The sequence below is a fragment of the Schistocerca gregaria genome, chromosome X (assembly GCF_023897955.1).
Source record: "Schistocerca gregaria isolate iqSchGreg1 chromosome X, iqSchGreg1.2, whole genome shotgun sequence".
Lineage (NCBI taxonomy): Eukaryota > Metazoa > Arthropoda > Insecta > Orthoptera > Acrididae > Schistocerca > Schistocerca gregaria.
In genome coordinates this window covers 847,118,760-847,144,113 of record NC_064931.1, presented here as the reverse complement: position 1 = coordinate 847,144,113, position 25,354 = coordinate 847,118,760, and positions in this window count along the sequence as shown.

Genomic DNA, 25,354 nt, shown 5'->3' with positions numbered 1-25,354 from the left:
GGCTATCGAGTACTACCAAAGCAAAAAGCAAGAGATCTTACTGCCTTCCAATATACGTCGCTGTCAGTTCTTCCATACGATTTGGTCGACATGACCTGTTTCAAGTTGTGTATGACAGACAATGTTTTAGAAAATCAATTGTTTTCGTTTGCAATAAACAGAAAGATTTTCATTCTAAGCTATCCAAGTACAAAATTTTCGCAATATTAGTTGAAATTTAATATTCGCTTCTATAATGTAGGAAAGTATTTCACAGTTGCAAAACTCGCATCTGACTCATTGACCTTACACTTAGTAACTGACCATAAATTCTAGCTCAGAGTGATACCAGATTAAGTAACCTAATGTAGCAAACATTGTTTGCCAGTGCTCTTTCTTACCGCATATAACGCAATTCACTCATTGGGCTCCATAAGTACACTGTAACAGTAATTTTTGTGTATATGCAATGCATACGGATTAGAATTTAGTGGTGCTCTCTCTTCCACTTCTGTATACAATATGCCTGACCTAAACGGGCCCTTTATCATTACAGGCCCTGGGCAGTGCAAAATCATACTGACAACCTGACTGTTCGTTTTACCTGATTTTGTAATCATTTATATAAAACAACATGACCTTCCAGTGGGAGACATTTCGTCCCCCTTTTCCTTCTGTGAAACTTGCCAGTAATCCTTTTGCCTTCCAAACAGTGAAATGCGGTAGAGTACGGCCGTTAAGACGATTTATTTAAACGTCACAAGATTGCACATAGGTGCAATCGATTTCGAGATGCACAGTGTTTGTTATCTTATTTTTGTGACAGGTGGGCATAAGTGATTTCCAAAGACTTTTTATTGTACTGAAATAATATTTTGTCATAAAGTAACAAGGTAAGTGTTTTATTCGCATATATTTTGTAGGAAACTGCAATCGTGGTGGAAGATTATACACCTGAATGTTTGACACAACTGGAAGGAGAAAACGCTGCATATTAACCAAACCCTGCGCCTCCTCTCTATATCCTCATATGGCACGAGCACGGTATTCTCCTCGCATACCGCTACAGAGCTGTTCCTAGCACAGCTGAGAATTAGCAACATCGTCACAAACATTTGGCAACACTGTGACAGGGCAATCACTTCCGCGTACAGGCAGCAGTGTGGCCGTAGCCCGGTGGCGCCGCCCGTGGCTCGGGTCAGAACTGCTCAATCAGTCGTCAGTCCTAACCGTGGTAGGGGCCAGCGTATGCGAGCTTTTTTTCTGATATATTTTATTTAGCCGTGAATTTTCAGAAAAATTCTGTATCGTAATCGGAAGAAAACCTTTACACATCAAATCCTCTTGGTAGCTCAACTCAGTAAGTTGTGTTAATGGTCATAGTTCTTGGCTTTCTGACTGCCAAGCTGCTTCGCAATACCAGCGTCTCTGAAGAAATTCGAATCGACCATCTGCGATACGAATGTCAATATCGTTCTTCACTTACGACTCACATGCCAGGGCGATAAGTATCAAGGAAATGCACTTCTTGACTATTATAGGGCCTCTATGCTAAATTTCCACAGAAGCAATTAGGAACTCCCTGCAGACATTTGCTGACAGCGGCTCTAGCAACTTACTTTTTCTCTGGATAGCTCCAAATATGGGCAATTTTGTCGCCTTAAATCCAATTGAATATTTTAAATATCACTTGTGTACAGCGTCCTCTTCTCCATTAATTAAGGTATACACCTCAAAACAAGCAGTTTGCCTGAGTACCTACAGTGCAGGTTGTGATAGGTATTGACACAATCTTTGGCATCCATTTATCATAGAGAATCAAAAAAAGAAACCATACACATTACATTGCATTTACTCTCGGTGCCTTGACTAACACATATGAATCCATGACAATAATAAATTCTTTGAAGAACCTCCCGTGACAGGAAAAAGAACAGAATGTGACGCTTTAATTCTAGTGCACTGCATCAGAAAAAATGAAATTAATTCTGTGCTACGCTGATGTATTACATTCTAGTGTAATAAAATAATCATCAAATAATAATTGTTTTGTGCCTCCTTTGCTATCAAGAGTGAAAAACTTATCGTGGACAGATTTTATCGGTACCCACTCAACAACAGTAAAGCATTTTACATGGTCGAGAGTGCGAGGTGGAGCAGACGTCGTCGGCAGAAGGCGAGACAATGCAGTGTCTCTGCCCCCTCCGGTAGGCAGTAAACGGGTTCCAGAGAACTCAGAGGCATGCGGTGTTCAGAGGCAGATGGTCGGCAAAGCAATCTTTCACTAAAACATTGTTGGGCTAAACTATTATTACCAGTGTGCGAGAAAGCGAAATCAATTGTAGATTCGCTCGAATTACACTCATAGCTTCAGCACCGAGAGGAAAGGGGCGATAAAAACTTTGTCATGTGCTTTCAGTTACCAGACGTCGTATTAGCTATTCTCGAGTTTTACCTCAAGACTACGGTCGTAGTCAAGAATAAAGTACTAAGGCTGAAGTTAAGACTTCCTCCTGTAAGTGCTGCAGTCTACAACGTTGCCAGATCGAGCATAGGATTCTCAGAGGAGCACGACTGTATTGCTTACCTTGCGTGAACGACTCAGTGGTCAGTTTCTTGCTCTAAGACTGTATCTACAACACATATTGCACGCTGAAGACCCAAAAGAATTAAAAAACAAAAGTAGTTTATGAGAGCAACGTTAACCATAGCGTTCGAAGTATTCATAATATTGTAATATTGTTTACGTATGTGTAAGTGCCTTCCAATGCACACTCACGGAAGACAAGGATACACAGTCTAGCTTCAATGTAATAAATTCGCCTCAGGTTGCGGATGAACTCAGAGTTAGGTTGATAATCATTTTGAATATTTAGCAGCACCGTACCCATTAGTGTTAAACTCGTTTACAAACAATGATTCCCACAGCTACAGAAACACTACGTGTGATACTCATAGACAAAATATGTACGCAGTGCTATCAGACGAAAAGATCTAGCTGACACAAACTGTGGGAAGTTGGTTTTACAACCTTCGTACCTCGATAATGAGCTTTTTCGTATTTGAGATGTCTGTAAACGTTGCTGCTTGAGACGACTTAAGACGAAACTAAATTCCTTCAGCTACGACAGTGTTTAAAGAAATCGTCTTAACGGAACTAAATCGTGGTTTGCTTACTGACAAATTTCACAGCGGGAAAAGAGGGACGAAATGTCTCCCACTGAAAGGTGATGTTGTTATATGTAAATGATTACAAAATCAGGTAAACGAACAGTCATGTTGTCAGTATAAGCACATTACTGTTGTCAGTATGATGTTGCACTGCCCAGGGCCTGTAATGATAAAAGGGTCTGTTTAGGTAAGGCATATTGTAAACAGAAGTGGAAGAGATAGCACCACTAAATTCTAATCCGTATGCATTGCATGTACACAGAAATTACTATTACAGTGTACTTATGGAGTCCAATGAGAGAATTGCGTATTTTGCGGTGAGAAAGAGCACTGGCAAACAATGTTTGCTACATTAGGTTACTTAATTTGGTATCACTCTGAGCTAGAATTTATGGTCAGTTACTAAGTGTAAGGTCAATGAGTCGGATGCGAGTTTTGCAACTGTGAAGTACATCCTACATTAAAAAACCGAATATTAAATTTGAACTAATATTGCGAAAAATTTTTACTTGGATAGCTGAGAATTAAAAATATTTCTGGTTATTGCAAACGAAAACAATTGATTTTCCAAACCATTGTCTGTCATACACAACTTGAAAGAGGTCATATCGACCAAATTCTATGGAAGAACTGACAGCGATGTATATCGGAAGGCAGTAAGATCTCTTGAATTTTGGCAAAACACACACACACACACACACACACACACACACACACACACACACACACACACATTCATTTTTTTTATTTGTTAGTTGTGCTCGACTATCGGCAACACACGAAAACTTCTGTAAATGAGTTCCTTAGTTTTGAGTACACTTACGAAAGAAATATAAAAATAACTATGGGATGTACTGATAAGTGATGCTTAATTTTCAGTCAGTTCTGAGTATTATTAATAACTACGCTCCAGTCCATAACCCTAGATACAGAACTGCGAATCAGACGCATTACATATTACAAGCAGTAGCAGCCGTGACTTGCAGACACCAGCTATGGTTACTTCCCAGCCCACTGTAAGATCACATCGGTTCGTCTTCTTCCTGGTGGTATCGTAACTGAGATTTGGTAACAAGGCAATGTATGTTTGGCAACTCTGTGATCGGTGAGTTACTTCCTGGTGTGCACGGAATTAAGCCTCAAAGTTCACTTGATTTTACCTGTCATTTCCATTGAATAATCTGAGTTATTATCGGTTGAGGTGTAACAAAAGATTGTAAATTTCCGCTTTTCAGCCCAGGAAAGTCGCACGAGGAAATCGCAACTAATCTCGTCCTTAAAATAGCGGTTTACGTGTTCTAGCCACTATTTGTTTCATAAGAGGAAACTAATGCACATACTTCTTTGCCAGCTCTGTGGTAATGTGCTGACCTGCGAAAAAGCGTGGTTCGCAGTTCCACTCACAATGAGTGTAGGCTATCTATCCCTTCTGTGAAAGAGCTACAAGCAGTCAGATCAAACATCGATAAGGAAATCGCAAGAAAATACTTTCGGCTCATAGTGCAATGGTGAAAAACTTACAATGCTGCACAACAGGTAACGCCTCTTTCCGCTGCTGACAAGCAAATTTTGGGTTTCTGGGAAAACATAACTGTATTTATGAAATGCCACATTTGCATACGTCTTGCGTATGACACAGCATACCAATTTTACGCAGTCCCAATCAAAATCTAAGTGAGTAGTACTTTACCAATTCGTGACGATAGAGGCACGCTTGTGTACAGATACTCAGTTTCATTAAAACAGACTTTCGTCGTGAGGTTATTGTGGGTAGTTTTATTTCATTTTTTATAGTACAGTTCACAATTTTCGTAAGTTTTAATTTAATGTTGTTAAAACAATAGTAAACATTAGACAGAAATAATCAACGACATATGCGAATTCTTTGATGTTATATATAACAGTCTGATAATATTGCAGTTTGGTTATTACATGCATGTAGAAAACTTAATCTGTGTTAAAGCTGTAAAACAAGGTTGGAAGAAGAATAAAATGCCACTACCAGACGACAGCTAATGTAGAAAATACTTCTCCAACGTATTTTGACACGATGCGCTCTACCCATAAATAACACAAAAGTTCGAGATGCATCTACTCTCTGGCTGTCTATTAAACCTGGAACGAACAAAATGTCGTAGAAGTTAGCCCTTTTTCCACATACAACTACTTTGGGTTGAGAAGTGAAGGAAATTATGTTACAAGTTCCAGTAGATTGATAATTTTAGCAGACAGCAGAATTGCGTTTTAAAGAATATAGCCGTGAATGTACTCGAACTCGCGACATCTTATTGTCTGTGCGCGATACTTGCCATTACGCCACTAGCTGACACATAGCTATAACAGCTCCATAAGTCAACAACAATTCCCCCAGAACTTCTACATTCCACAGCGCTGTGTCATAATGCATATCGACAGGTCAATACTTATGAGAGACAAACAGTTATACCTATACTTTTGCACCGCACGACGTGTTCAACAAACGGATAGCGCAATAGAGTAGCTCAAGTAGAGAGGAACACTTCCTATATAAATTTCTGCATCCTACACTGTTGCAGTTCTGTGTTGGTGGCAGTTACGTGATTTTATTTTGATGATTACAAAATATAGTTGAATGCATGCACTGGGTAGCCGAGGCACCTATTTCATGGTGATTCGGTCAACCAGCCACTGATAAGAGGATTTGGTGGTCTGCTGGGCTGATGATAGGTTCATATATCTATGGTATGGGTTCGATTCCAACTGCGGTCAATGATATTACATATGAAGAGACAGATTACATTCTCTTCTGACTACACGAAGTGAAGAAGATATAATGGCATTGTCGTCCGAAATTCACATTAAAAATGATATTCCTTCTGTACCAAGTAGACGTTAGGTTGAGCCACAATAAAGTCTGGAGTGGTGACATGTAGAAACTCTATCACCAGTTACCTTTCTTATACCAGTTATTTATTTCTAGTGACGAAACAAACGCTATGTAGGCTCACAGGACACTTATTCCATTTTTTATCTGAGCTTTTGTGTCGCGATAGAATTGGTTCTGAACTGGGAATGCAATTCAGACCGCCCTTAACGGGGAATTTGATCCCTTCGAGACAATATAGCTCAGCTACAATTTGTTGTTAGTTCAAAACTGCAGATTCCTTAACATCTCCACATATTGCGCGGGAATAGGTTCGAATCCTGGCCCCGCACTAATGGTTTCATTATGTATTAACAAGCTCTAGCATGAGAACACCTGTGTGCTGGTATGTAATAATTTAGATTTTTAGTGTATTTTCATTCGTTGTCAACACTAACGATATTCTACGTTTTTGACTCCTAGTGAGACACAGAACTTTTTGCGAGATCACTTTAAGTTCAAGTTATTATTCCGAGCTGCTGGTGGAGAAAATTTCGGTATCTGACGTCTCTTTGTGAGTAGTCAAGAACGATATGTGTGGAGATCTATTCCCAGTTAGCACTGAACTCTTCGTCATACTATTTCTAGTTCAAACATGCTCACATGTCGCTGCTGGTGCAACAAACCCATATTTAACGTTCGTTTTCTCTAGAATGTAACAGCGATAGGTGCCGGGTTGGAGTCTTGGCAAGCAAAAAAAATTAATGTTTCGTCTCGTCATTTCAGTTATAACATGTGGCTACTGCCGAGAAAATCCGATATGTCACAGTTGATTGTGCTTCGATGACAATCCTATTATTTTCTGGGTTCGAATTCCTGTCCAACACAAAGCTTTACCTCACGGCATTTCAAGTACGTTACTTGTGAAGAAGCAATATTTAACATCTTTCGTAGTTCGTTAACATGGACAATAGGTGCTTAGTAGGAATTCGCGCATGTTAAAAATGTTTGCGTTATGTAATTTAAAGTTGGTATTTGCTAATTGATACTGCCTAAAATTGAGGTATATCACCCTGTATGCCTAATCAGGAATGACTGTTAGTTTCCGTCAATCACGACATCTTTGCGTAGTCTGCATGACCTGGGTTTGAATCAATGCGCAGAACGAGACTGTTGGTCGTGTCATATGAACTTCATACATATTCTCAACTAGCTGCTCGTGAATGACTTAAATTTTGTGTTAAATAATAAGTACGGATTGTTACTTCGAAGAGGAAATCATGAATACGACGAACTTACTACGTGCATTACCTATCTGGCGTAATAATGAAAGTGGTAACATTTCAGGTATGTCATTTATTGTAATAAATGTGAGCTTACAAGCCTTAAGGACAGTCTTACCTGTGATAAGGTGTTCCCTGATATTTGTAGTATTGTTGTATTACTTTACATCTTGAGTTATTGCGATACAGAGCAGTGTTTTCTAGCGGTGACTTGTTGGAACCATTTTTAATAGTCAAACGATTGTACCAAGGAGCGATTAGAGGACCTGCTAGACAGCTGCGTTATGTGGGTTGCATGCGAATCAGTCAAAATGCAATTCATGTCGTTCGGATACTTTTGAGCATGACTGTATATGCAGCAAAAATAGACCAAATGAAATTGACAAGGTTTCAAGAGAAATAACTCGTGCAAGTTCTACAGAATTTTCAGGGAAAATATAGAGTTACCTAAATATTTGCTTCAGAAGAATAGACGGATCTCTGGAAACAACTATTAAAGGAAACCGCAGAATTCTTAAACATTATTTTAATAAATTCCGCAACTGCGAGAAGTATGAAGAAAAATTAGTTTTCACGAAAATATTACCAAACCCAGATTCAAAGCTTCCTTCAATAACAGAGACTGGAGAGATTATAAAACAATTAGGAACCAGAAGAGCCTCAGGAGAATTACCTCTGAGATCTGGAAACTCAAGGACCAAACCATTACTACGAAAATCCATGAATTCAAATGGTTTAAATGGCTCTGAGTACAATGGGACTTAACATCTGAGGTCATCAGTCCCCTAGAACTCAGAACTACTTAAACCTAACTAACCTAAGGACACCACACACATCCATGTCCGAGGCAGGATTCGAACCTGGGACCGTAGCAGTCGCTCGGTTCCAGACTGAAGCGACTAGAACCGCTCGGCCACACCGGCCGGCCAAAATCCATGAATTCCTTACAGAAATATGAAATACAGAGAAAATTCCACAGGAACTGAAATGTGCTGTACGGAAGCAGCCTACTCACGCCGTATAAAATTCACAGCAATCTTTCCATTGTGTGCCAGCCAATCCGCTGTAACTAGCTCTGAAGTCATAAATGTTGCGCAATACTTTAAAAATCAAGTAAATAACCTGAAACGTTTCTAGCATGTCAGGAGCAAAACTAAACAAATGTGTGTTGAATATCAGCTCAATAGCTTTAACCATTTTCGAGATTTGGACGTTTTTCTGTAAAAATCATTGGCGCAACAGAAAAGAGCTAGAAACTTAAAAATTTATATTTAGATTTCTTTTGCATAATAATTTAGTAGAAAGAGTATTCTGGATCTCACAAATTAAAATTTTAGTTGTAATTCAAAATTTTCTTTTTTTCTTCTTAAAAATTATAGAAGCAAGATAGATTAAGTAGGCGAATAAATAAGGCTAGGATGTTTAAATTTAAGTAGAAGGGAGATACGCTGCAATCATAAATATGTAAGAAGTTTCAACGGAATAACTATAAAACTATAGCGAGAGCGTATCTCCAAAGGGTAAGTTCAGAGCTCGTCTACTGCGTGTAGTGTAATTACATTAATTCTCTCGCCCAAGATATTGGACCTAGCCACGTCAGACTTTTATTATGATTACTTACCAGTGTGCTGATTGCAAATTTAAATTGAGAGCTTCATTGGCCATTAGCAAAGGAAGAAATGATTTATTCAATAACTTAAAGTGGTGCATTACTAGCCCAGCGGCTAGTCGGGACACGGGAATTAATCCGGCGTTCCCTTAGCCGTCCGCACCGCGGCTTTATATATAAGAACGCTGCGAGAGGAACTAAGGCCCCAGTTCGCTCCAGTCGTCGATCAGCGCACCATCTGTGCCGGGAGTCGCGTCGCGTCGGTAACATTGCTATACACAGCCTCGGATGCCGTAATAAGTTACTCGGGATACGCGTAGCCAAGAAATCATTTTCGAGTGAAGTGTTAATTCTGGGATCACTTTAATGATCTATCTTTAGTTCACGTATGTCGTATTTTCACGTGCCACCGCGGGACAGACATTCTACCATTATTTAGCGTGGCGTTTGATGAACATTATCATCAAATTATGGCGAGCATTCACTTAAACATTTAATTTGTACAGTTATAGTTGCATCAGCGCATTAGACTCTGAACTGCTCTGGTAGTTGGATTGTGTGGATTCTTTTTGGTCTGTGACTTTCAGAATATAGTGAACATTTTTGAAAGAGTCGTTTTTGATTATGAATCCCAGACAATCTCCTAATTCCTCGGAGCTCTAAACTGTAGCTATAAGTGTATTTCTCAGTTGAAATGGGCACTAGGAATTCTAATTACAGGCTTCAAGTTTTGCTAATCACTTTCTGGTTGCCAATATTGTAGTTAAAGAGCCAGTGTTGAGAACGGCAAACAACAGCATAAAATAAATTATAGTAACATTTTAATAACAAATATTTCCATACGCCGCCCTACATATGGTGCATGTGCCGGGAAATGCATCGTTGGGAAAGATATTCCACATTTTAACAACAAAATTCCAAACGCCGCCCCACAGTGCGTTGATTCACGCACTCCACAAAAAGGATGACAAGACAGACCCCATTAACTACAGAGGTATCTCATACTAACAGGCCACTTAAAAAGTTCTATCCAAGGCATTACTCAACAGACTGGAATCACAAGGTGATACAAAGATAGGTGAATACCGTTCAGGCTTCAGGAAAGGAAGGTCCTCTATTTGAAATATCTTGGGGAATAAATACACACAGCATGATCACGTAGATTAGCTAAGCGCTTCTTCCCTGTAAAGTAGCCATATCCTGTCAGTATAAGTAACCCACCTGCACAGGAACGCCACACACATTGTGGGGTTCACCAACAACCGAGGCAACAAAGCACTATACCTCAAGTAGTGCAATGAAGTGCAAAGAATGGCTACAACAATGAATTAGGGCTAAAATACAGATGTTAAAATTAACTGCAGATGACTGTTAATGCAACATCCTTCGGATAAAACTACTTTTGAAACGATAGTATCTTACGTTCTGAACTACTTTTAGTCTCAGACCTAAAACGTTTTTACCCAGTTCTTTCAATTTTAAACGTCAGAAAAGTTACAAATTTCGCCAGCTTTCTAGACAAACTGGTTGCTAACGTCTAGAAATCACTTTCCCATTACTTCTGGGTGAATTCATATGAACGATAATCCGATATCTCAATATTGTTGGCCAAAATACTAAATTTACATGTACTTCATGTCTCCTTTTCTCTCTCCTTTCCCTTTTTCATCTTCTCTTTTCAAACTCTTGTCCTCTTATGTTTGACTGTAAATATATATATTGTTATGTACGTAAGGCAAACGATATAATTAACATAGTTAGCCCTACATGAAACATTTTCACGCTCATACACTGTCTGTAACTAAGTGGCTAAATATATATGCCTGCACTGAGATCAATTAATTGTTTCATTTTATGCTAAAAAACCATGAAAAGCATAGTCTGACAACAATAAAGAAGTAAATATATGGGTAAATAAACACTATAGTGAAGTCGAACTTTTAGTGGCTTAAAAACAGGAAACAATATAGAGTAAGAGTTCAACGCCAGTCAAGTATTAGGTCATTGTGTGAGGGCTTAAAAGAACTGTCGACCATAAATTATAAACAGATAAAATTGTAACTAATTTGCATAAAAGTAATTAATGCACTGTCACTCGATTCATTAATATCATTTTAAAAGTATTTACGCCCAATTTACATACATTTTGAGTGTGTCAGATTAATACTAATTCCAGAGTCACAGACAATTTGAAATTAATAGTGAGCAAAATATGGTATCACAAACTAAATAATTGGACATTGCAAACACCGCTCTGCTCTTTTATCGGCAGCAAATATTAGAACTAGACGTTCAGATGTGCCCGTAGAGTGTACTCTGATTCATCTTATGTATAGTATGTTAAAAAGGTTTCTGTTAAATTAGTCTTCTCACATACACGAGAAATTAAATTACTAATTTATTTTGTTAGTCAATTATAATGTCAGCATCTAAGACACGTTTCGCGACAGGCTCTACTAAGTTCTAACCCATAGTTTATTGTGAGAGTGAGTGCCTTCCTTGCCGTCTCTCTGAAATAAATAAAAAAATTCCTTAAATTGCTGCAGTGATATTTCCACCCCTACAGTAAAAATATGAAGCGTAACTAGTAATAAAGTACAAGATAATGACTTTAGTTTACGTTCCGGTTCATTTCAGGCACAGTGGGACATATAGCTAATGTCTGCAGGCAGCCTACATCAGAAGGCGTGATGTAAGAAGTAGCCGAGGTGCGTGCAAGAGCAGTGACAATGTGAACCTCTGCCACCGCTCAACTCATAATTTGATGGACCATATTATTTCCCTTCAGCTCTTCTCCTTTTCTCGCTCTTTCTCTTTCCCCCTTTTTTCCATCGTCCACGACCCTCTTTCTCTCTCCTCTTCTCTCTCTCTTTCTCTGGAAGCATCCATCCGCGTAATTGACGGGCTTTAATTGTGTTATTCGAAAATAACATCTCTATCCGATTACGGAGAACATCACTTGAGCTAGCTCGAAAAAAAGGGAGAAAGAGGCTTAGCGATTGTGAGAGTATCCGCTACTCTCATTTAACGCGATGAAAGCTGCAGTGAGCACGGCTCCAGTAAGCCTCGCAGAATGTTCTGCTTAAGCACCCTCCGGCTCCCACTAGTATTCTCCGGCAAACGAGTTTTAAGGAGCTAACGAACCTGCTAAGAATAACTCAGGCTTCCTAATACGGCTAAATTAAGGGAAAGACATTTTACGGTTCTTGTTGCGATATTCTTAACAATGTAGTGTTTGTTGGCAAGTAGCGAGTTGACTAGCCAAGATATCCTTCAACTGGAGTCCATCACACTAATTAAATTAGTTCACATTCAACTTCCCTTTTCTTGGGAATAAAGCTATTCGTTACATTAGAAATTAATAGCAACTGATAGTCGATCTACATATACACTCATGAAACCACCTTTTATGTGGACTGGTGGGTACTTATGGCACCATTATTTTATCCCGCCTTCTCTCTTCCTTCCTCGAAGAGTGAAGGATAACAATGACTCCCCGTAAGCCTCCTTATAAGCTCTAGTTCCCATAGTTTTTTGGTACTCATTTCGTTAAACATCTTTACATACGTATTTTCACACAGAAGAAATATACTATGCGATCAAAAGTATCCGTACACCTGGCTGAAAATAACATAAAAGTTCGTGGCGCTCTCCATCAGTAATGCTGGAATTCAATATGGTGTTGTCCCACCCTTACCCTTGATGACAGTTTCCACTCTCGCAGGCATATGTTCAATCAGGTGCTGGAAAATTTCTTGGGGAATGGCAGCCCATTCGTCACAGAGTGCTGCACTAAGGAGAGGTACTGATGTCGGTCGGTGAGGCCTTGCACAAAGTCGGCGTTTCAATACTTCCCAAAGGTGTTCTGTACGATTCAGGTCAGGTTTCTGTGCAGGCCAGTCCGTCACAGGGATTTTATTGTCGTCTAACCACTCCGCCACAGGCTGTGCACTATGAACAGGTGCTCGATCGTATTGAAAGATGCAATCACCATTCCCGAATTTCTCTTCAAGGGTGGGAAGCAAGGAGGTGCTTAAAACATCACTGTACGCCTGTGCTGTGATAGGCCACGAAAAACAATAAGGGGTGCAAGCCTCCTCCATGAAAAGCATGACCACACCATAACACCACTGCCTCCGAATTTTACTGTTAGCGCTACACAAGCTACAGATGACGTTCACCGGGCATTCGCCATACCCACACCCTGCCATCGGATCGCCACATTGCGTACCGTGCTTAGTTCGTCCACACAACGTTTTTTCGCTGTTCAATCGTCCAATGTTTACGTCGCTTACAGCAAGCGAGACGGCGTTTGGCATTTTCTGGCGTGATGTGTGTCTTATGAGCAGCCGCGCGACCATGAAATCCAAGTTTTCTCACCTTCCGCCTAACTGTTGTTGTACTTGCAGTGCATCCTGATGCAGTGTGGATTTCCCATGTGACGTTCTGTATAAATGTCTGCGTGTTACACATTACGACCCTCTTCAACCGCCAGCGGTCTCTGTCAGTCAACAGACGAGATCGGCCTGTACGCTTTTGTCATGTACTTGTAGCTTCACGTTTCCACTTCACTATCACATCGGAAACAGAGGACCTACGGATGTTTAGGAGTGTGGAAATCTCGCGTACAGACGTATGCCACAAGCGACACCCAATCACCTGACCTCGTTCGAAGTCCGTGAGTTCCGCGGAGCGCCTCATTCAGCTCTCTGACGATGTGTAATGACTGCTAAGGTCCACGATATTGTTGCGAACATGATCGACATCACGTGAGTGTAATGTGAATGTGGAATCGTGGGTTCAGAGGCTTCATACTGAAAACTATGCAGGGGTTCATCGTGAGTAGCGCCCGAGAGGTCAGGTATGCTTTTCGTCGGCTTTACATGATCATATATCCATGGCACGTAACTTGAGTCACGAAATGGGTTCACTGTTTCCAGCTGCGAGCTGCCCATTGCCTCTGGTTTTTCCCTTCATGTTCTTCTCTCTATCTCCCAGGATGAGCCCACGCATTACGAGTGGTGCTCCAACCGATAGTGCCATCGTTGTCCATATTCTCCGCACTATCGATACGTGTTCTTCTGCAGTGAGTACTTATGAGTGGACGCTCCAGCGAGACACCCTGCGATCTTTCACAATTTCGCACTCAGTTCTATACCGCTGTTATCTTCACAGCATACAAGAACAATAATCCATGCGGACATTTTCTGATTTATAAATAAAGTGAGTAATTCGTTACCTAATATATTAAATAGGCCGTACGATAATTTACAAAATTTATCATTACTGTCTCTCTTCTCATCTCATTTTATAATTTATTTTAGTCACGAAACAACATATAGCCAGCTCCCACACTTCCTGATTCGTTTTCCATGAAATGTTAGTTGCTAAGCCATTAGCTACATACCTTCGCCGAGCTAAGCCCAACGATTTTCCGTCAATGTCGTGGGGAGGCGGTCCGCTATTGTTAGTGAAAACACTACTTCGGTATTTGTTTTTGTTCTCACACCTTTCTTCTATTAGGAACTACAAGATATTATACTTATCCCACTGGCTCTTTTGCTATAACGCTGTTAAAAGAACTTAGTCTTTGTAGTCATTGAGAAATGGTTCAAATGCCTCTGAGCACTATGGGACTTAACTGCTAAGGTCATCAGTCCCCTAGAAATTAGAACTAGTTAAACCTAGCTAACCTAAGGACATCTTACACGTCCTTTCTCGAGGCAGGATTCGAACCAGCGACTGTAGCGGTCGCGCGGTTCCAGACTGTAGCGCCTAGAACCGCTCGGTCACTCTGGCCGCCCAGTCATTGACAGGCGTCTATAGTACAGACGTGGCAAAAGACATCAAACATGAAGGGATTACGTTGGTCTGCAATTATGTTAACTAATTTGAGCGGTGTCATAATGCCTTTGATTTTTACCACAAGTTCAGAGAAATCACAGTGGTATGTCCCAGTAACACAATACTGCGTCCACTAGCTAGCGTCTGTGTCGTGATGGATGTTTGGATCAGCAGTCTGTATAGTTGATGGCTTATACGGATAGGACCACCCTCCGATGTAACATGAAATGTGATTCATCCGGCCAAGCAACACATTTCGAATGAAGCATGATTCATTCCCGATGGCCCTGCATCAACTGCAATCATAGTTAACGATGTCGTAGGGTCATCATTTGAAAACGGAGTAAAAGTCGCTTATGTCAATGGATTTCCCCACATGTGATCCGCATCATCTCCATTCTCCCTTTGTCTCTGCTGCTCTTATATGCAATGTGTGATCAGAGGAATTTGAGCACATCTCTGTGATGTGGAATTAACTACTAGACATCACGAGAGACAGATCAACTTACACAAAAGACGGTCCAGGTATTGTGTTGTCAGTAGAGATGCAGCAACAGCACAATAGGGCGATCAGGAGAGCTCAGTGACTTCGAACATGGAGTAATTACTGGGTGTCACCTGAGTGGTAGACCCACTAGGGACATTTCGACCCTTTTAAAGCTCCCGCAGTCAGTTGAAAAAAAATTAAACAGGTAAACCAAGACGAGGCAGGCCAAATGTACGAACGGACAGGGACAGTTGTGGACTGAGGAGCGTGTTGTACAAAACCGATGAACCCATCGGAAGTAATCACTCGTGAGATGAAATGTGCAGCCATCAGTTCAGCTAGAACAATAACTCTGAGTAGAGAATTATTAAGAATGGGGGTACAATTATCGAAAGGCACACATTTCTCTAGTTAGTACAAAGCAACGGTTGAGGTTGTGTAAAGGCGTTGGACACTAGATGACTGAAAGTAAGTGATTTTGATTGATAAATAACAATATATCCTTCTTCAGTCCGATATAAGGATTTTCGATCAGCGAATGTCTGGAGAACGTTAACTGTCATCATGTATAGCGCCAACAGTGATGTACAGAGGAGTTTGTCCTACAGTATGAGGGTGCTTTTCGTGCTCATGGTGTCGTCCCCTTATTGCGCTTAAGGAAATCCTAATTGCGGAAATGTATGAACATATTCTACATCACTGTGTACTGCGTACAGTACAGTTCAGAGGCGTTGTTTGTTTGTATCAATATGTCCGTGCACCCTGTCGTAAGTCAGTATGTGAGGCAATACTTTGTGTTAAATAACGATCCTGAAGTGTAGTGTCCTCTGGTTACAGCTCTCGAGGATGAACCGGCAATCAGTTTCCTCAAGCATTCAGACACCTAATTGAAACTGTCCTAATCAGAGTTCAAAACCTTCATAAAGGTGACATGTTAGATATTAACATCCACTAACAAGTATCTGGATACTTTTGATCAGACAGTACGTATTTCTTATCACATCACGTGCCCGTAAAGCCACAGGACCAATCAGTCTTACCGTCTTCAGTGGCTATAATATTTCGATTCATCAGTGTAAGTTAGTGAAAAAGTCAACATTAGTGGGTTTCACTCAACTCTTCAATCCTTCGGACATCGGAAACCGCCCTATGGCGTCCGGTCCCTTCAGCGATGGTTCGAAATTGAATGCTGTGCCACATTGATATTTGCAAAGTCATCCACGTGTTTAACATTCATTAAAGTATTTAGTACCGTGAATTGTAGGTCTCTTCTTAAGGCTGTCGGAGATCCAGATGCCAGAGGTCAACGTAGATCCGAAGATATTTCTCGATATGCACGGTACAAAAACGTAAGACGTATAGTTATCCTATGATACGCCAATTGACTCGGACATTGCCTAATTGTCAATGTGCTTTATATAATATCCAAATCCAGGTGCTCATTACCGGTGTCATATAATAAGATAATGGGGTTTTTAGGCAAACATCTTTCGTATGTATGAAGAACACGGGATATTTAAGGATGTGAAACAATGTAGCACAGTTCGTCACATTGTCCGCTCCAGCTTAGCGAAAACCGTCTGACCTAAATAGTAAAAGCACGCAGAGGACGTGGTTGGATGACGAAGTAACTTCGTTCAAGAACCCATCGGTGGCTGGATTGTTACTGATAAGAGTTGCAGTTCTCTGTGACAGGTAGAACGGACAACAGATTCAATCATTGTTCTTCGTCTTTAGTGTTGTTACGAAGCCTGGTAGGATACACAAGGACATGAAAAGCCTAAGACACTTATTGATCACTGTGATAGTCACGGAGATGCCACGTACGCAGTTGAGACTGTGTTATCAGCACATGAAAGAATTTCCAAGGGGCCTCGTAATTGGTCTACATTTTGATAGCTTGTGGAATAGTGCAAAAACCAGATTTGTAGGGAAATCGTATGTTGAACTGGGAACGTGAGGGCACACATACTCGCCTACAAAGTTCCGGTCACCCACGTCTGACCATCTCCAGGAAGGATCACTGTACTGTGCACCAAGAGCATAGTAACCACATTATAACTCCACCTGGCACTCATAACGTGTAATGAACTTCCGCAACGTTCTGTTTTATTCCACACCACTAATCGGAGAGTAACAGATGTACTAGGAAATTACCGTCTCATCCATGGCCCTTAAACCAAATAAAAACACCTACAGTACTCTCCACACTATGTCTGCTACGGCACGAAAAGTCAGATCCTTGTCAGTGCAGTGAGCTACCGAAACCATTGTTAGCTACTTCACCAATATAATAGGTGCGATAAGCAGTCACGTTACGAGAATCAAAACTCTCCAGTCCAGAAGCGACACAACACAAATGGCTGAGACCGGGAGGCATGAACTGCTGGTGAAAGGTGTCGCAGTGTGTTCAATGATGCACTGCCTTTCTACACTGCCACGGATGACCATCGTTGTCTTGTATGTCGCGGTTCCATTTTGCCAACGTTTTGAAGAGGCACATCGGTGTTTATCCTGGCCTCATGGTGTGTGGATCCATCGGCTATGACCTCAGGTGAGGTCTGTTAATCAGTAAGGGCAGTGTGACGGCAGAACAGTACGACACGGCCATCCGACGTCCTCACCTTTGCCTCTCACGCTACAGTACCATGGTTTCATTCTTCATCTGCACAATGCTCATCAGCACATAGTACGCGTCGCTATGAACTGTTTGCATTACGTTGAGGTACTCTCGTGGCTGGCGCAACATCCCTAGGTGGTAACAGCTAGGATCTCAACTTCATTCTATTGCCAGTGTCCGGGATATTAAGGATACATTAAAAATTTTAGAGCCAGCTTGCCCCAGGATAGTAATCAAGGACTTTGGGACACATATCCCAGCCGAATTAGTGCTCATATCCAGGCCAGAGGGGATGCAACCCCATACTACCAAGTTCTTTGTAAATTTGACTCGAAATTAGAATAACTAAAATAATATCGCATAGCCTTTAACCGGTGAAGTTTCATTCTGTTTCCTCTTTCCCTTCTGGATGATTCTTGTATTCTGTCGGGCTATGTACATGAGTATATGATCTACATGGTTAATTCACAGTAATTGCCCTTCCAATTGGATAGTTACACCAAAATAGCATTCAGAAAAAATTATCAGTAAATGGAGATACTCAAAAAACTTACTTACATCAGTATACGCAATTTTTGTTATTACTTGCGTGGCAAATTTATGTACCTTAAACGTTTTAATGTGATCTCCAAATGAGTTATCCGTTAGTAAATACGCACGGAAACCTACAGTTTCCAATTCTGCTCACAACTTGAAGTTATTACGTTCTATTCATCAATAGCGTTAGTAAAACACAGAAAATTCTGTGTGTTTCCAAACTTGTAAGGAAGTTTATTTGTGCATAATCAGTTAATACTTTTCAGCAGAATATATTTCACGATTCTCTTTAATCATGCATATGTTGCCAGCTAGACAATAACTGCAAACATAATTAATTCTGTGTCCGCCAAGTCTTTCGCTGTCGCATGTCTGAATAAACTCTTTCTGGTTGTCAGTCCGCGTCAATTCGAATAAAATTCTATTGTCTTGGATGCCCGTCTGCGCCATCGTCATCAGGAGTAAAACCACTGACTGGTTTTATTCCTGACGACGATGGCGTAGGTGCCCATCGAAAGCTTGAGAATTTTATTCGAATTGGGGGGGGGGGGGGGCGGCTTGAGGACAGAGATTTTATTCATAATTAATTCTCTTTCTTGATAAAAATGAAGGGATCCAACTTTCGAATAGAGCAAATAACAACGGAGAATCTATTATTATTTCCTATTAGTGGCCGTATATAATTTACTGCCAATCAGGTGGCGTGTCTATGAACTGTTCAGTACAAACTGTCTAAAGCTAGGCTCATATTCGGAAGGCGAAGGGCTCAAATCACCCATCCGTTTATATATGTTTTCCTTAAACCGGTTAAAGCAAATGCCCAAAGGGATACTTTGAAAACATTGTTTCTGTCAAAATTGTATATCTGTTTCATCGTGAGGGCATTTTAAATCGCAGACTTATTTCATTTAGTCTCCTGCAGCTTACTGCTGTGGCATACGTAGTTCCCTTGCGAGGAAGACGTTTATCTGAAAGATTTGCGAAGTCAATTTCGTGCGATATCAATATCTAATCTGAAAACTTCCGCTGAATTTGAGAGAAGCTGTGTATCATCTGCAGACTTTTTTCTCACAAAAACACTAAAATAAACCTTCAAAAATGCAAAATGAGAAACTGAAGGGTAAAATCAGATGCTCCAGTAAATGAAGAAAAACTGGAAAGTGTAACAAGCTGGAGGACGTAAAGTATGACTGTCATTATAACTATTCGTTTACTGCTGAGGATTTATTGGAATGGAACGATCGTGAGTAGCAGCATTCAGCTTACAGAGATCTTACTGCATGTGAATGAGGGGCGTTTTGTAACAGGCGGCATTTGCACGCTGCATACTTCTCGTGACCACTGGGTGAGTGTAATTTACTACGCTGATTAAACTGTTAGACGATAGCCTCTTTTTTTACTTTTTATTTTCTCAAAAAGGAAATCGGCGGAATGCAGGACGCAACGGCTCTTAACGTAAAATGTCAGAGTGATATACGGACCGGTTGCCGGTATTTATATCATAATAAATATCATTCTATTTGTTCGCTTCGCAGACAGCTCGGCCGTAAAACATCGCAGGTTATGGCTCATCCGCCAACAGATACATAACGCCGCTAATAATAACGTAAAGTGAGCGACGAATGTTGCAGCACGGCGTGAACAGTACACTCGCTGCGTGTGACGCTATAACCAGTGGGGTACAACAGCCATAAACTACATTAGAATGCACACCTTAAGGCTATTTGAAGGACGCTGTAAAGAGCTGTCACAGCAGTATCTTATACGTCGCATCGTCGGATTCACTGTTTTTCAGATAGTTCCACCAACGAAACCTCCGCAAATGTACACTTTTTGTTGTAATGTATTACGGAATGTAGTGAATCTCTTTCTTCAAACATAGTTTCTTGTCTCGGAGAATCTTTTAACAGTCTCTCTGCTGAGACATGAATCAGCAGTCAGGACAGATGGCTTCATAATTAAAAGCGTCGACATAGACATACACTATGTGATCAAAAGTCACTAGACAAGCCCTAAAACATACGTTTTTCATAATAATTGCATTGTGCTGCCACCTACTGCCAAGTACTCCATATCAGCTACCTCAGTAGTCATTAGACATCGTAAGAGAGCAGAATGGGGTGCTCCGCGGAACTCACGGAGTTTGAGCGTGGTCAGGTGATTGGTGTCACTTATGTCATATGTTTATATATGTCTGTACGTGAGATTTCCACACTCCTAAACATCCCCAGGTCCACTGTTCCCGATGTGATACTGAAATGGAAACGTGAAGGGACACGTACAGCACAAAACCCTACAGGCCGACCTCGTCTGCTGACTGACTAGGACCGCTGATAGTTGCAAAGAGTCTTAGTGTATAATAGTCAGACAACTATCCAGATCGTTACGCAGAAATTCCAAACTACATCAGGATCTGCCGCAAGTAGTTTGACAGTTAGGCGGGAGGTGATAAAACTTGGATTTCATGGTCGAGCGGCTCCTCGTAAGCCACACATCACGCCGGTAAATGCCGAACGACTCCCCGCTTGGTGTAAGGAGCGTAAACATTGGACGATTGAACAGTGGAAAAACGTTGTGTGGAGTGATGAATCACGATACATAATGTGGCGATCCAGTAGCAGGGTGTAGTGCCATGAATTCTGCACTGTTACATCACCCCTGCTAGTAACAATGTAAGATATCAACCCCTAGGTCATATACGGAATAAACAAAGTGTGCACCCACCTACTGGAAACAGGGCTGTTGTAGGCAAAACCAATTCACATCCACAATATGTCTGGTGCCACTAGCATGCCACATATAGCAGATTATCCTTTCTAAACCTATATAAAGCTATATTCTACGAAACAATCGTCATCACGGGCATTCTTCCAAAGATAACGGAATAAATTCCCAGCTCATAACAAGTAACCAAAATTCCAAGCAAAGAACACACAGACTACAAATATACCCTATTAGTGATGAAATGAGTCACCATGCAGCTATGATTCCCATTAATCCAACCATAATGTTAATTACGAGAGATAGTTCATAACTGCTGTGAATATTCCAACTACGCCAAGGTGCAAAAATACACCAAACTTAATTCTTCAAGCAGTAACAAGTCACGCCACGAAATATTCTTTCCCCTGTGGTATGCCGGCCGGGGTGGCCGAGCGGTTCTAGGCGCTACAGTCTGGAACCACGCGACCGCTACGGTCGCAGGTTCGAATCCTGCCTCGGGAATGGATGTGTGTGATCTCCTTAGGTTAGTTAGGTTTAAGTAGTTCTAAGTTCTAGGGGACTGATGACCTCAGACGTTAAGTCCCATAGTGCTCAGAGCCATTTGAACATTTATCCCCTTTGGTATAACAAAATGGTTCTTTTTAAAAAAAGCAATCCGTAACAGCACTCATTTGCCTAGAAACATTTCTACATGCCTCAAAACAAATAATCATAACAAGGAAGCAATAATTCCAGCACAAAACTTCCCTGTATTGCATCAGCAGTAATATAACACTAACGGCCATTTGAAGTTTTTCCGATACCCTACTAAGGAGGAGACAGAATTAGGAGTAAATACAATATTAACAGATGTGTGCAGTTTCACAAAACTTTTAGCAAAGACTTTTTAAACGTTACTCAAACATTAGGTTATCAGTTTCAGCAGATGCTGCCCCGGAATATCTCAGACCGCCTATTATAAATAACTGCAGTAATATGAGCATGTTCACGGGAGTAGTAATATATTAAGATTTTAGCGCTATACTGAGTGTGATTCTGATGACATGTGCGACGGTAGCGTGCGTCTGTGAATTTTGTTCAAATAGTGAATGAAGTTATGGCATTTTGGTATATTATTTGTGAATGATAATTTGTGGGTAAATTTTATTTTATGATAGGTTAATAATTATTTTGCAGGATATTTTGTATTGATTTGTCACGCTTTTGTGGTAATTAGGGGTTTTATTGTGTTTGCAAGGCAAGCTTGGATATGTTGTTTTGTGTTGGGGGAGTAGTTGCGGCTATTAGTATTAGACAACAGACGTAGACTAAGAATAGAAGAGTGCATTACAAAAATTTCTGGATTTTTTACTGTATTCCAGATGTATAATTTTTGTGATTTATAGAAGAATTACGATTTTCCATTGATTATTGATGCTCTAGTGCTTTAAGCAATAGTTGTGATGCTAAGAATTCGACTTCAACGCTTGTTGTACCTCCAAGACATCTCATTGGTTACTGCAGACACTAGAGGTTATATGTACAAAAATGTGTAGATTACTGGATCTTTCGATGGTGAAAGCAATACGTACATGTCATCAGAATCACACTCAGTATAGCACTAAAATCTTAATATATTACTACTGCCGTGAACATGCTCATATTACTGAAGTTATTTATAATAGGCGGTCTGAGATATTCCGGGGTAGCATCTGCTGAAACTGATAACCCAATGTTTGAGTAACGTTTATGAATTCTTTGGTAAACGTTTTGTGAAACTGCACACATCTGTTACTGTTGTATTTACTCCTAATTCCGTCTGCTCCTTAGTAGGGTATCGGAAAACCTTCAAATGGCCTTTAGTGTTATATTAATGCTGATGCAATAATAAATGTCATATTGAAGGTCCCTCCCGGGGAGGTGAGGCAAGGAGAGTGGGAGAGCAGTCTGTGCTCCGCAATGAGAAGACCACAGAATTCAATCAAAAGAAACTACGTTATTATTGGTCTATCAGTGTGAAGCCCTATGAAACTATCTGAGCAGTGTATTATTTTGTGAACATGCTGAGACGATGTGTACGCCGAAAAATGCCGTATGACAGGTGTAAATACGCCAAACAATTACATAAAATGTGTAAAAACTAAAATGCTTAAAGAACAGCGTGAATGTCAAGCTGCAGGCTGTATAAATAAGACCACTGCACTGTACATCCCCTGGCGGTTACCTTGGCACATGTGTTGCAGCACCACTGATATATATCTGTCGAGTATGTGTCAGACTTAGTGCAAAGAAAAGTATTGCTCTGCAGTTACACATTACCAATAAAAAGGCGACCAAAATCATAATTTTGTGCACGTATTCTTCTTTTTTAAACGTTGCTAAACATATATTAGCATCTATAGGTAAATATGGAACACAGTCATGTGAGAACCTTCAAAGGCTAATCATATTGCGGTGTAGCTCATTGCAACTAACGCTGTTTATGATCAGTTACGGCTTGAACGAAAGTGCCTGCAAATTCATCAGTGTGTGAGTGATGTCGAATCATCCAGTACTGATACTTGAAATTTCAAAAAAATCAAATTTCGGGTTTTTACCTCATTATAAAATTTCCAATTTTCCATACAAAATATATACATCCCTTATAAACTCACACGGGAAGTTTTTTTTCATTTTTTAAGTATAATCTACAGCGGTTGAAAATGTTAAAAAAATTTACGTACATTACTTCAAGATCTAATAACATCGGTAATTTCTGATATACAAGGCTGTGGATTTCTGTTTTATAAACTGGAATGTGTTGCTCATATCCAGAAGAGAATGGACACCAGGTTGAGGAAGTTGAAACAAAGTTTGAGAGACAGGAAATTTTCTGGTGTTAAAACCATAGGAGGTAGGCTGAGAGACAAAATGACTGATGAACTACAGCAGTATTATGGGATAGCCATTAGAAATGATACTTAGGATTTGCTGCAAATGAAGCAGGCAGTATGGGCTACTTTCTTCATCAGACAGTCAACTGATGAAAAGCCAGTATACCACATTTGCCATCTTGGACCTGATTCTTGGTGCATTTACCGCAATGCCCACTACTCAAACAGGCCATACAGCCATTAACATTCCCTCCCAGCAGCAGTCATGTATATGATAAAACCTATTTACAGAGACCTGGCAAATCCTGAATTACTGAAGAAGTGAATGCATGGTCGGACTCAAAATCCCAATGAGTCGTTCAGTAATCTTATATGGACTCTCTTACCAAAAAATGTTTTTGTGGGAATAGAGACACTAAGGTGGGGAGTCAGTGATGCTGTCATTGCTTTTAATGGTAGCAAAATTGGTAGGGTGAAAGTGCTACAGCATATGGGAATTCATGCTGGAGCTACCTGAATCGGAGAACTTGAACGGATGGACAAGATTCACATTGATAAAGCAGAGTATGCAGCACAGTTGGCCAATAAGGAGTCCAGAAAGAAGGACGGAAGAAAGAACTTGGAAAAAGTTCAAGAAGTTAATACAGAGTATAGTGTAAGGTGCTTCTGAGTGACTAAAAATAAGAAATGAAGCATATATTAAGTGAGTTACAGTCTTTTGAAACTTTAGATGCCTGAAAATTTACATTTTCCGCTGCATTTTTCCCTAAATGTCAGAAACCACTTCGAGTAGAGTATTTATATTTTCAGAGAGTAATAACATACATATACTGAGTCTACTGAACTAAAAGAAGAACATAATGTTATGTACAATTAAAATTATTTAAGATAACGTACAAAAAAGTACACAAAATTTTAACCGTGTAATAAAAAAATTGTATTTCCGAAAGCACTGGCTGGAATTCAATTATTGTAGTTCAGTAGACTACCAACATACAGATAATATCCTGTAAAAGTTTCATGTTAATGGCTGTAGTGGTTCCTGAAATACAGGGAAGCCAAGTCACTAAATTTAACGTTGTCGGGATAGGGCGTTCCAACACCCCTTAAACCACTGTTCTGTAGCTCTTCCCTTGACTGAAAGTATCTGTACAAAAAAGTACTATCTGCAACAAGTAACGTGAAAAATGTTCGTTAACTGGTCGTTGCTCTGTGATTCATCCTGTTCAACAAAAGCAGACAAGTAGCCCCAATCACAAATCTTTATTGATATACACACTTCCTGTGAGTCTGAATAGCACCAAAATCTGCAAAAAGCAAAGTTGATGTAAGTTCTTCACCAATGAAATTAATTTAGAATTATAAGTTGACAAAAAAGATTATTTATTTCCACGGTGCCTGAAATA